Genomic DNA, 14,082 nt, shown 5'->3' with positions numbered 1-14,082 from the left:
AGAAACTCAAGTCATGCATGGGTTTTCTATGTTTTTGTTCTACACGCCTGCATATAAAGCTTCCAGGAAAAGCTTTGCTGCTTCGATTGTAGCATGCTTTTTTGTTTGAGATTTTTAATATAGATGGCATTTGATTCAAGGTCAGTGGAATCATTTACTTAATCGGATATATTATATATAAACTAATACAATTATTTTGCCATAAATTAATTTTAAATAATCTTTTTGCTATGTTTTTATTTCATTTTAACAAATTTAGTTCATACTTGTAGCTAAATATACAGTATATTTATTTTATTATTATTATTATTACTTTTTATTTATTTGTTTTAATATGTTTTATTTTATTAGATTTTAACTAACACAATGCTGTAACTAAAACAAAACTAGCATCACTATATTGTTTGTTCCAGTAGTGATGTTTAACTCAAAAGGTACTGAGGGAAGTGTATCATGTTTTTCCAAGCCATCAGCTCTTTTAAGCTACCGAACGATAAAACATGTGATAAAACTATCTCTCAGACTTACAATGATGTCCATATCTAGAGAGCCCAGGAATATCATATACATTTACTTAAACTAATAAAGCAACCACTGAAATGCAAGCTAGCCGCTCAAGCAAAACTACGGTATTTAGGATTTATGACCAGCATATTTCCTCTGATCCCTTCACCACTGACAGGCTGTTTTGTACTTAAATTAATCAGAATGCAGCTCACGGATTCCCTGCTCGCCCTGGGGTCATCCGAGATGCAGGTGAGTTTGTTTCTTCATCTGAACAGATTTGGAGTGAAATGCAGCATTGCATCATTTGTCTACCAATAGATCCACTGCCCGTTAATGGGTTGCGTCAGGATTAGAGTCCAAGCGGCTGATTTTCAGCTTTAAACTGTTGCTTCTTGCTAAAATACAAGTCGCCCGTCCAAATTATTGCTTCCTCAGCAAAAATGCGAATCATGAAAAATATGCACAGATCAAAGCAGTTTGCGCGTGAAAACAAACGCTTACTAAACAAAAGCGTTAGCGATTTCTACCGTCGAGGAAGCGACAGGATAAACTTTATCGCTAAAGGGAGCCTTGTCATAATGATGGATTTGTTTTTCCCAAACATGCATCTTTTCAGCTCATTGATGGCGTGTGTGTGAGTCGCCTTTTGCATTACGGTGATATTTTTTTACCAGCTGTTTGGACTCTTGTTCCGACGCACCCATTCGCTCCATCGGCGAGCATGCTAAATTTCTCCAGATGAAGAAACAAGGTCACATACATCTCAGATGGCCTTGGGGGCGAGAGCGTTTTAAGCAAATCGTAATTTGAGATCGAAGCGACATGCAGGCGTGTCGCACGTGCATGCGGGCGAATGATAACAGGAGCGTTTTGTCAGGAAAGATTTTTCCTGGCTTGTTTCTCAAGCCGGCGTGCAAGGGGTTATGGCATCACTTGTCATGTGTAAAGGGATGGCACGTCGGCGGCCGTCACAACAGCAGACTCACACACTCCACACACGCACGCACAGAGTGAAAGAAAAACATATTTCATTAACATGCTGCGCACACACAGACTGCGTCAGGAGCCCTCACATTACATTAGTCAGCACCCTCAACCACCCATACACACCCTTCACCGAAACGCGCCCTCACGGCTACACCTCCCACACACACGCCCTGATTCATGCAAGCCCACGCTGTGACTCACACACATGTGGCTGCTCTCTCACACACACACATCTGATCTGGCTCACGTGTTGTTGACAGTCTGGTGGTGTGTGTGTGTGCGTGACGTGTCTGTGCTCTGCAGGCCGATAAGAGGGACCCTCAGGGGCCTCGGTGCCAGGGTTCGAGGTGTGCTGCTGCAGAAACAGCTGGAAGGGAAGCAGATGCAGAAAGAGATGGCAGAGTTCATCAGAGAAAGGTGGGCAAGCTCTCTCGCTCTCATACTGACATCATTCTTACATAACGCCTCACTTCCTATTGCCTTTTGGAGTTTTATGTTTTGTTTACACCGAAAACTATCAAACGTTTCAACAGTTTTCGGTTAAAAACCATAACGTCCTTAAAGACGTATAATAAAAGACGACATGAACATATCTTTTCTTCCAGATTATTATTATTGTTTTTCAGTTCACTGAATGAATTGTTGACCAGAAATGAAAATCGTCACGTCCTTCCAAACCCACAAGCCGTTCAGCGGATCTTAAATCTTAAACACGGATCAGTTATAGTTTTAATATTTTCTAATCTAGTCAGCGTCTGTGCAATTGGCGTTTTCAAGCTTCCAAAAGTTCATTAAGAGAGCATAAAAATTATATTGTGAATCAAGCGATGTAATCCAAGTCTCCTGGAAATATATAATGGCTTTATATGATTAACAGATTTGCTTTAGGCTTTTATTCGCATAAAAACGATCAGGCGCATATACATAGAGCACATCAAATAGGATAAACGTGGAGCTCGGATCTGCTTGTTTGACGCGCGTGAATCAGTGAGGCATGTTTGGCGTGCTTTATTGGTGCATTCGATCGTATTTACAATGTAAACACGGAAAACATGTTAAATGCAATGAACGCAGCATCTGTATTAATGGTAAATTTGTTCAAATGAATGAATGAATTTGCAATAAACCTATCCGAGATGCATGTGCAAAAAGAACATTCATGAACAGATTGCAAACGCCAAAACACCACGGATGCACATTGTTTGTCTGGTCATTTTGCAGAAGCGGAGCTATACAAAATACGGCTTTTTTTTGTCTGACGCCAAAATTTATCAGTGGAGAGTATTAAAATGAAACACGCAACGTGATTTACAGATGTTGAATCGTCAAATTACTGAGATGTGTGGCTTAAAGGAGAGCAGTAATTTGCACCGCTTTTGGTATATTGTGCTGGTCATTATGGAAATGATCTGGCTGTGTTTGTGTTTGTAATGTGTGCGCTTGTCAGTAAATCACACAGAATCAGCGCTTTATGAAACGGCGCCTGGCGCTAATTTGCATTGTTTAGTAGATCTGGCCCTTAATGTGTTATGCAATTTGCAATTAATGCAACAAGAACAGATAGCCACTACAAAATGTACAGCGACGCTAATACCGGTGATACTTATATAATATTGGCATGATACGCGGCGTGGAGTTCTGCCAGTAGTGCTCTATGAGATAATGCCACATCTGATCGTTCTTTTCTTGATGAATGTTTTGACGTTTCAGGATAAAAATCGAAGAGGAATACGCCAAAAACCTTTCCAAACTCTCCATGTTCCGATGGCAGCACAAGAGGAAGGGTATGTCACAAAAATGATTGTCTCCTGGACACGATATTAGCTGTATTTCCTTCCACGGTTTTAACTCATAAATGTGAACAAATTTGGCATTTAAACACTTTCGAGCATTGAGCTCTCCTCCACAGATCATGCTGAGAAGATGTAAATGTACTAAAATGATGTTTAATAGATGAAGGCATTAAAAATAGACTTACGCGTGCTTAGTTGCATTGAACATGCTCTTTGTTGCCTGTATTTAAAGATATGTACTTGCAGACAGTTAAACAAAAGGCCTTGTTAGCGAATTTAAAGAGAGACGCATTCATGACAGTTTTAACAAAGTAGACTGTGTAATAAACATGAAATAAATGTAAAACAGTAGCTTTAACCGTCTTTCCTGGGCTCTGATTTAGGACTCTCGGAGAAGCTTGGGCCCAGCTGAAGAAGAGTCTAGCCGATGAAGCTGAGGTCCATCTCAAGTTCTCCTCAAAGGTGGGCCATTCTCAGTTCTCTGTTGTGACATTTCTCCTCGAGGTGATATAAGATCCAGCCGAGAAATTGGCAGTTCAAGCCAGGGAAGATGAAGTATCTGGCCTTTCTTTCATTTCTCTGCTGTACTGAGTAGCTTCCCCTCAGAGATCTTATTAGCCGCCCGTATGTAATGAGCTACACAGCTTTCTCAGTCTGCTGCCATTTGTCTGTTTCCACCGCTGTGCTTTCCCGTGTTCACACTAGCGTGCTCCATTTAGCGGCGGTGTGGGTGATTAATTGGAGGAAGATGGAGGTGATTCTGCAGTCTTATTCCCTCAGATCGCGTATGATTTACGGAGACGGCGAAACAAAAAAAGCCTTTCTTCACCGAAACATCACCATCATCATTACCGAAGCAAAACTCGATCCAAATACACAAAGCCCACACCTCACAAGTTCATTTCAGATGCCGTCTAATGTCGGTGCCCAGATTTGCCATGCAGCTGTGTAACTGATGCGGAGGATTTTGTCTCCAGCTCCAGAGTGAAGTCGAGAAGCCTTTGCTGACCTTCAGAGGAGACAACTTCAAAAAAGACATGAAGAAGTACGACCACCACATCGCTGACCTGAGGAAGCAGCTGGTCAGCCGTTACGCTGCTGTGGAGAAGGTACAATTGCTTGTGAAAAGCGGCGCACTTCATTGTATTTCAGCGCATTTAGTGTATTAAAGAAAACGATCGCTTTATTTTAAGGTTCGATTCTCTTAGTTTACAAAATAGCATTAACTTGACTTTTCCTCAAAAATCTCCTATTTTACTGCTTGTTACTAGTTAGTAAGGTAGATAGGATTAGGGATGTAGAATGTGATGATAATATGTGTTTTATAAGTATTAATACACAGCCAATGTGTTAGTAATGTGCATGCTAATAAACATCTAGTTGACAGTGAGAACTGGTCCCTGTACTGAAGTGTTACCAGTACATGCATATAATATTAATACAATAAAAAGACGCTTTAAGTATGCGAACATAAAGCACGCTTTCATGACTGTGTTTCTAAACGCACTTAAGCATCCTTTTAAAAGAGTACTTTGTAGTGATTTCAACTTTTTCAAAGTTTTGCTTTCAAGTCCATGTAAAGTACTTGGTTATAAGTTTAACTTTAGTGTGTCGTTTGAAATTCCACTTAAAGTGAATTTATTTTAAATTGTAACTTCACCTTTATAAACGTGTAATCCCAAATACATTTAGAAGTAATTGTGAAAGTGTGTATAAAGATGTACTCAAGTCCTATTTAGGAGGGTTAAAAACACTTAAAAGTGGCACTAATTATGTTTACTATAAATGTAAACTATACATTGTTTAATTGCAGATATTAAGTATTAGATTCAGTTCACGTTTGAGCATTCTTCTTTAAAGTATATTCTTACCGCAGTAAGTGCTTTTTCTGGAATTATGCTAAAGTTTGCCTTCTTTTTCATGAGAGAACTTTGAGGCCATGCTAATTTTGTCAAGCATATTTAATTAAAATGTCTTTTTTCAAGTCTGCGAGTTGTTGGTACAAATGGCTCCAAAATGTTTCCCAGAAGCCATTGTGTCAACACGTCTGTTCAAACTTTTGCACGGACAGCAGATGGTCGGATGAGAGACGAGAACACATCAGAACGATGCCTTGAGTGTTTCACTTGTGTTCATCCCGCTGATTAAACATCAGCGCTGACCCCCAGGCCACGTATCCATCATTCATTTCCAAAGAGAGTTGGCCTTTCCTGGCGATACGAGCAGCGGCGACCATCGGCGACGCAGAACGAAGCTGAGCACAGTTTAACTGCCACACAACGCGCAGCCATCACCGCGAGTACAGACAGTGAAGCTCGTGTGATCCATTGCTTCCGCCGTGGAAAATGGAAAATGTTAAACTGTTAGTTGTCTCAATTCAGGGTTGAAAATTTAGCAAATCCCATAGAAAATGGAAAGAACGCCTGATGTTTTGGTATTGAAATTGTAGTTGACTGTCCACATTGTTTTCTGAAGGTTATAAAGGCTGATGGTTAGTCTTTTCACATTGCCTTGTGTTGTGTTCTGCAGGCACGGAAGGCTCTAGCGACAGACAGAAGGATCTCTCGGTGAAAACGCAGCAGCTTGAGATCAAATTGAGCAACAAAACAGAGGAGGATATTAAGAAAGCCCGACGGAAATCCACACAAGCAGGTCAGAGCATCAGCGCAAAGCGGTTCATTAAGCCCGAGCTAGTATGGTCTTGCTGCACAATAAACCTGAAGATGAGATGTTACTAAATCCTTTTTGGAGTTTTGGAACTAAAAAGGGTTACAGTGCTATGTTTGTGAGGGTGATATTTTGGCCCTGTAGTCCAAACGTATGAAGGTTTATTAAACCATATATCATATCTGAGAACTGCAGCACAGGGAAATATTACAAGGAACAACGATTTAAAGGGATAATTCACCCAAAAATGAACATTCTTACGAGTTTGGAACAACACGAGGGTGCATGAAGTAATTAATGAGTTTGTGAAAAAGTTTTTATCAATTATTTAACAATGGCTGATATAGTAAGACATACAGTAATAAGAATATAAATATCAAACTCGAGGAGGCAAAAACAAAACAAAAAAGCAACTTTATTCAGATGCTGATGTTTATATAGCCAAATAGTAAGATTAGATTGTGATAGTTTGTAATGTAAATCAGTGAGATCTAGAAGAGTCTATACTTCTCGATAATATGCCTCAATAAGACATTTCATTGCTTATTTTTAATCTCAAAATTCTGTAGTTTGTGATAGCATCTTAAAATATTAATAACAATATCAAAAGTTATTAATATTTCAACGGACTTAAATGTTTTGTAGGTTTTTGATCATGTTGATGAAGAGAGGCATTATAAATGCGCATATCGAATGATCCAGCAGTCTTCATAGGGTTAAGAAGTTCATTAAAAAGCTCTGGCTGTGTGCAATTATACTAAGACTCCCAGAATCCTCGAGTCACCGCCAGTTTGCCAGCTGTCATAACACCGTTACAGACTGCACTGGCAGACAAACCCCTGGCTGCTCAACAGGACCGACTTCCCCGATAGTCTCTCGTTCTAAAAACTTCCAGTCATTCTCTTCCACTCAGGATGGATTGCAGTTGAAACGAGCCCTCCGTAATCTGGCGTCAGTCCTTTTTGTGTTGAGTTAAGGAGCTTTCTTTGAGGTGAAATCTCAGCGGGGCGCCATTGTTGTAGTTTGCGGACACTGTGGAGATGAGACTGTGTTTCCGAGCGAGGGGAGAGAGGCATGACGAACGGGATGGGAGAGAACAGCGCAGGGGAAGAGGACTCTGGCACAATCCCAGGAGCCTGTGTTTAAGAGGAGCCAGGCTGTATTGGTTCCAGACGGAGTTGGGAAAGGCATGGAGTAATGATCTATTTTTGCAGTGGGAAAATGGGCCTCGTGGGAACTGACGGTCAGCGATGCCAAGCCTCTTATTGCCCGGACGCCTACAATCAATGGCGAATTTGTCCTGAGCTGGCCACTCAATGCACCCGTAATGCAGGAGACCTGGCAACCCTGAGGTTCACACGGTGGGACGCGACACGGGGAAGAATTCACTCCACCTTCAACCTGTTGGCCTGAGTGACTGGTGCATTATTGAGGAGCCTAATGGTGTCTTATTCAGCGTCTGACTCCATCAGCACAGAGGACCAAATGACCGTGACAGACTCTTTAGACTATACAACACTGTGAGAGACGTTCCTGCTTCGACGTTCAACTTCCCAAACCACTACGTTAATGTGATATGCATAACAATGCGCTCGCTTCCAAGTAATAGAACGTACGATACTACGTGGTATTTTCATCGTTTTAGAGTTAAGGTTCGGAGCATTAAGTACTATGGAGTACCATGTAAATGGTATATGGCTATATATTGAGAACTCGCCTTCGACTTCAATAATTTATTGACAAATTTGCATGTTTAATGCCAGTTAATGGTAAACAAAATGTCATACTTTGGTGCGCGAATTTTCCCCCTCTGGCAGACAATATATAAGATAGGAGACCAATCTGTTCCCGCAAGCGACTGCGTTGAGAAATATCACTGATAGATTGCAGACAAAGAGATTTTTAGGCATGTCAGAGTTTAGTTGACTTTTTTGTGTTTATTACATATATTAACTAGTGCTGTCCAAAATAAAATGTTTTTGTTTACGTATAATATATGCATGCATGCGTGCTGTGTATGTTTTTATGTGTAAATACACACACGTGCATGTATAAATAAAAAAATTGGTTTATATGTTAAATATATGTGTTTATAATATAAATTACATAAATATAGACATGTAATTACATGTGCATTTTTGAAATATATATATTGTGTATGTGTGTATATATATATATATATATATATATATATATATATATATATATATATATATATATATATATATATATATATATAGAGACACAGAACGCATATATATTATGTATAAAAATTTTATTTCAGATATTTTATTTTGTATGTGATTAATTGCTTGACAGCACTAATGTTAACACTAAAATTGAAAATAATTACATTATTTGCATTACATATTTTTGCAAGAGAGTAAGAAATAGTCCAAATCACTGAACAGTAAGAAATAAAGTTCACAAAATGAATAATTACTTACATTTCTATGCAATTTAGCACAGTTGTCAGCAAAACAGTGAGAACAGGGCTTTTTTACATGAAAATATCTAATTGCAAGGGCATGATTATATTTTATGATTATGATTATATTTTATTATTTATATTATGATGATTATATTTTAGACTAAATGAGCAACCTGCTAAAGACCGATATCTTACACAGACTTTTTCCCACCAGGAACATCCTAATAATCACCCAGAATCATTAGCAATGCTTAGCGATGCAAAGCCACAAGCTGGCGGCCAGCCACGATATTCTAGCCCGAATTAAAAAAGGCGACGTGAACACCTAGTTTATATTATTGAGCTGGTTTGTTATCGATTACAGCGAGCTGTAAGATATCGGTGTCGAATGCCGTTTAAGATTCAGTCAGCTTTGATTTTCTTTGTTTGCGGAGATCTTTTCCAGCGCTTGACTGCAGGAGACTGTTTTTAATTGTTCGGCTGCCAAGAGCTTTACAGTGTTTTCCTCTGCAGCCGAGCTCTCCAGAAAGCCCCCTGCGGGATGTTATCCGCGCGTCTCTCCCGTTCCCGAGCTCCCACGCGCTGAACGAGTCTCGGTTTCCGCTATCAATCAACGGACGGACATTGAGCGCGGCTCGACGCCGTTTTCCATCGATAATCACGACGGCTCAAATCACTAATGCAAATGTCTTTAAAGCCTGGATCTCATTTCCATATAGATGGAGCGATCCGTTTCTCTTTTCCCCCGAGATGTCGATAGTCTTTGTCTCCTTTTGCCCCGGTTTACCGTTAATTGTTCGGGAACGCGTTTCCCGGTGAACGGTGTTGAGGTTAAACGGTACCCGCGATCACCGCGTTACGGTGCGCATACAAATAGCGTTAAACGAGTCAAGGCTGACCCCTGCTGGTGAAGTCAGGCGCTGATTAAATAAGAATATGGCAAATAAAGCTAAAATAATAAAATAGTTATCTTTAAAACAAGGTTCGTTTACGAGTTAAGCTTGATTTAGGAGATGTAAAAATACCATATTGAATCATCATCTGATCTCGTGATGGATGCAGTGAACGCTTCGGAAAGAACTGCTTAGATTCGTTTAACTGCATGGGATTGATCCTGAATGGTTTCTGGTATGTTTTCACTATGTTTCTTGGCTTCAGTCTGAACGCTTTTGAAATGTGTATCGTCGGATCTCTCGGTTTAAGCACTGACCGCACTACCTTTTCTTTTTCTGTTTCATTTTTTTTTGTAAATGCATGTACGATTGTCTCTGTGTTTCCTGTGAATAGGTGATGATCTGATGCGCTGCGTGGACCTTTACAATCAGGCTCAGTCAAAGTGGTTTGAGGAGATGGTCACCACAAGCCTGGTAATTATTTGTTATTTCATCTCTCCCCCTAGTTACCTGCATTTCTGAAGTTTCTAGTTTCTGAATTCTCTTAATGATTCTTCTTTATGGGGCTCGTTCATGATTTTGCTGCATATATTATCCATAGCAGCCCTTTAATTATTATTTTTATTATTTACCTTTTGATCGTGAAAAAAAATATAATTTGAGTTGCTTTAAGCTTTAACAGCAATATGGGCAAAACACATTAATGTACTAAAGTTAAACAAACTGTTTTTAACAGTAAATAGGTAAATGTAAGCATGAACTAAACAAACCGGGTCTAAGATGATTCATCACTGATTTGATTAAGTAATGAACTACAAATTCCATAAAGCACTGCAAATGTCATCATATAATTGTCATTATAAAACTTTTTTGTTTAATGTTTTTAATATAAGTGTAAAACCATATATATATTTGGTTTCGATTCACAGAATTGATGCACAGGTCCTCTTTTTCTGATTGGTGGATATTGGTGGAGGATTGTGGGTAGTGTAGTTCTTTACAGGAATTTAGAAACACAATGCCGTATTGAAATACAATATTGTGGCTTCTGTGTGAATACCACTGCTAAATCTCCGGACTCATCTGTACGTCTGCCTTGAAAGGTTTATACTTTATTAATAATGGATTTTACCCTGAAGATAGTAACAGTAATAGTAATGTGCAGGCTGATCTCTCTGTTTGCGCTCTGAAGGAGTTGGAGAGGTTGGAGGTGGAGCGGGTGGAGACGATACAGCAGCTTCTGCGTCAGTACACCACACTGCGGCACGAGACGGACATGTTCAACCAAAGCGTGAGTAACAGCAGCCAAACTGACTAACCCGACTTCATATTCAGATATCATCTGCAGCTATTAGAATTTCATTTCAAATGATCTTTCATACGATCTGAGGATCTCATTAAGTGAGCTTTGTCACGTGCTCCGTTCTCAGGGCACAGAAATGCCGCACGAGCTTTTCTCAGAAATAATTATGGTTTTCTGAGACATTCGTGCTCAGAGAGTGAATGAGCTGGTGTTTTGAGGAACACAGTGAAATCAGTTCACACAGGTGTCCTAGCAGAGGAGACGCAGGTGTAGAGAAACGTCATCCGCTAACATTTGACATCCACAAAATAACCCAGATGCTTCTCCACATAAGGCTGGATCCTCATCAGTCCGTCCGCATCCATCAGTTTTGACTTATCAGCTACACTGAAGACGTTCTTCCAAACGGATCAATTTGTGTCACTCAAATGGTATTTACTGTCATTTTTTTAAATATTTCGTTATATTAATCCAAAACATTCACGAACCTATATGGGTCTGCATACATTTTAAGATAAGAATACAAAAAAATACAATTAAAAAAGTGGAAATGATTATTATCCAAGCAAGAAACTTCCTCCATTTCTCAGTGTTTGTGCTTGTCATGATAATCTTTTGGTTACGTTATGATTTTCTGAATCAGAAGTTAAAAGACACATTAGAAAGCCGCACAGCTCGTGTTTTAGGGCAAACAGAGAGTAAACACCTGCTCCAGAGCCCTCGGGGTGTGCTCGTGAAAGCTGCCGTCTTCACAGGAGACCGGCTGCCAGCGCTCACAACTTCACAGAGTAACACTCTCCATAAGTCTGAGTGCGTTTAACAGATGGGTCTCAAACAGGATCTCAGCCTTAGTCTCCTGTGACACTCAACGAAACGGCCAAAATAGACTTTTTTGAAGACACAAATGCTATATGCCTTTATAAAAATAAATATTACACACTGAGCAGAGCTGAAAACCTACAGACTGTGTTACATTTGAGTGAGCTTTTGCTATCCGGTTTGTTAGTTTGAGGAGCTTCTATCAAATACTAGCATCTGTGCTGCCTTCATGTGCTATCGGAGTTATTGCAAATACAAGCTTTCTAATTGGAAATTAGATGTGAACCTCTCTGTATCTACTACTGGGAAATTCTGAATAATTTTAATACCAGAGTTTCTGAGTTGGGCGGGTCATAAACTGAGGGGACAACCATTTTTTTTGTTGTTGAAAGAACTTCTCACTTCAGCTGCATTTATTTGATCAAAAGTACAGTTGCAACCAAAAGTTGTCTGTTTGAATATTTTTTAATAGGCGGTTTATCCCTGTGATGCAAAGCTGAATTTTCCTCCAGTCTTCAGTGTCACGTGATCCTTCAGAAATCATTCACTGATCTGATGCTCTTGAAACGCTTCTTGTTTTTATCAGTGTTGAGAACGGTTTGAACAGAAAACACAAAAGAGCAGCATTTAGTTTAAATAGAATATATATTTAGTATATTGCACTTTTGATGGATGTATTGCATATCTGCTGTATAAAAGCGAAATTATTTCCCCCCAAAAGGTTTAAAGTTTACATTTTACTAGCGTTTGTGGTAGCAGAAATCTCAGACCTTTGTGTTGTTTCTCAGACGATGGAGCCGGTGGACCAGCTCCTGCAGAGCGTGGATCCTGCCAAAGACAGAGAGCTCTGGGTAAAGGAGCACAAGACGGGGGATCTGAGACCTGTGGACATGGACATCTAGACAAAACACACACACACACACACACACACACACACACCACACTATATATGAATCTACCTGCATGCCTGTCTACCTGAGTACTTCAACCTCTCAGCCAAAGCCATACAGGTATCATCCTCGAAGCACTGCTTGTTTTGTGGATTTCCACTGAAAATATTAGATAATTACAAACTCAAAGCTTTATGGAAGATTTTCTTAACGTCACGTGGAGCGAGTGGCGGGAAAGGACAGCAGCACAGCAGACGCGTTATGATATTGAGTAGCCATCCATATAATCCTGCATGTCCTTTGAATAAGATGCTACTTAAGACTTCCCGGTTTTGTCTATTATACATTAACATGATTCAACTAGTCGGGGCGCCGCTGATGGAGATCTGAACAAACGCTGTACAGTAAAACACCTCTGCCGCAGTGGATGCCTGTTACACAAATTTCATCCGATCAGTTTCTTTTTTTTTTGTCTCGTTGGTGTTGAAGTAGTGTAAGCACACTGAGCTACACAGCTAGTTTGCAGATATTTGCATTTGCCTGGTCTACAGTGTGAGTCAAACATGTAAACGGACAGCTTCGGGATGCCACGCGGGGGTTCGGAAAAACGTAAAAAAAAATTATTAATCGCTAACAGAAATAACCAGCATCAAAGTTACAGGCAGGGGGAAATAGGTTAAAGCATATTGTATTGTTAAATCTGTATTGTATTGATCATTTTGTTTTCTTTGCGACAAGGAATGCAGTGGAACGTTTTTAATGGCATTTTCACAAACTCCACACAAACTGCTGGCGAATCAACAGCCTTGCTCACGAGAAGAGGGGTCAGGTTGCATTGTTTAGGTATGGAATTGATATATTTTCATATTTTCGCAGATTTATTTTACGGAAACGCATGTTTCGTCTAAATGTAGGACTAGTTGTGTGTGGTTAATGGATGTGTAAGTTGAGTGGTGCTGGTTAGTCCATTGATTGTGTTCATGGAAGACTCGATGGCAAAGTCATGTAATTTTTCCCAGTTGAAGCCAAGAAATCCCCTTATGCAGCCAGATTTACTCTGTTGGCGTCTAAATTTCTTCTGCGGGTCGCTCTAAAGCAGTAGACTGTTTCTTAGTGGTGAAATTATATGGTTCGGCTTTGGAATCCGGGAGTCAATCGAAGGTGGATCTTCTAATGATTCGTGTTATAATGTACACCTTTTAGTGCCTAAAGGTTAATTGCCTTGGAATGTTCACAATCTGTTGTGTTAAGTGTTTGTACATAACTGTAAATATGTGCGTGGTGTTTTTTTTCGTCCGTATTTGTCGTCAGGCTCATCCCGCGTCACGCGCGTCTCTCCGTAGTCTTCGTCGTAATATGTTTTAAAAGATACGTAAACATTTGACTGATGGATGCCACCGTTTTCTGCTGAATGCACATTGTCATAGGCAGCTAAATATCACACTGTTCGAATACTGGAAGGTCGATGAAACCTCGCAATTTTCAAACTTTATATGGGGAAATTTGATATATTTATATAGCGCAGGAAATCAAAGCACACTTTGGGTAATGAAAACATCTGTGCTTTCATTCAAATTCCTACTAGATTTGTATTTATTTTTACTATCGATCAATACGGGAAGGAAATCATTAGTGGTTAGAGTTAAATACATTTCCCAGTAAAATCAAACATGGAATTAGTGTAAAAATAAATAAATAAATAAATACAGAAATACATGATTTGGATCACAAGCGCTCAGCTGAAAACATCGTAAAATGCATTAGCATGTCTGATAATGTGAAAGAAAAACTA

At 39.6% G+C, this 14,082-nt stretch overlaps 1 pseudogene; it reads left to right on the top strand.

Moving 5' to 3' along the window:
• The first annotated feature begins 708 nt into the window (after positions 1 to 708).
• On the top strand, positions 709 to 13,549 carry LOC122341378 (annotated as a pseudogene).
• The last annotated feature ends 533 nt before the right edge of the window (positions 13,550 to 14,082 follow it).

Source organism: Puntigrus tetrazona, chromosome 3 (genome assembly GCF_018831695.1).
Source record: "Puntigrus tetrazona isolate hp1 chromosome 3, ASM1883169v1, whole genome shotgun sequence".
Taxonomy (NCBI): Eukaryota; Metazoa; Chordata; class Actinopteri; order Cypriniformes; family Cyprinidae; genus Puntigrus; species Puntigrus tetrazona.
The sequence above is the reverse complement of the archived record's forward strand: the minus strand, read 5'-3'. Positions and strand labels throughout refer to the sequence as shown.